The following is a 421-nucleotide window of genomic DNA, read 5'->3' as shown; positions in this document are numbered from 1 at the left end:
AACTTTACTCTGAGTCAGCCTCATTAAGCCTAGCTGAATAATTCGAATTCTCAAGTGTTTGGAGGGTTGAGGATTGAATAAACATAGCAGAAAGCTCACAGATGCTCCTTACATTTTTAAAACACGTACTTCCAAAGAGATATTACAAGAAATATTTTAAAGGCAATAGTTCAATAGGCTGCGATGAGAAAACGTACGCTACCGAGAACCTCCGGCTTCTGTTGCCCAGCCACCTCGCCTGGTGTAGGGGTGTTAAAGCATAGGGAAATGCGGCTGAGCCAACGAGTTTGAAATCTTCTAAATCCCGTCACCTCACGCTGAAAGGAGATGGAAATTCATTTCAGGGAGGGCTAAAGCGTACGCGTATTATATATAGATATATGTATATGTATATACGTGCGCCACAGACGCGTATGTGCCC

This window comes from Aptenodytes forsteri, unplaced genomic scaffold, assembly GCF_000699145.1.
Source record: "Aptenodytes forsteri isolate BGI_AS27 unplaced genomic scaffold, ASM69914v1 Scaffold210, whole genome shotgun sequence".
Classification (NCBI taxonomy): Eukaryota; Metazoa; Chordata; class Aves; order Sphenisciformes; family Spheniscidae; genus Aptenodytes; species Aptenodytes forsteri.
Note: the sequence above shows the minus strand (reverse complement) of the source record.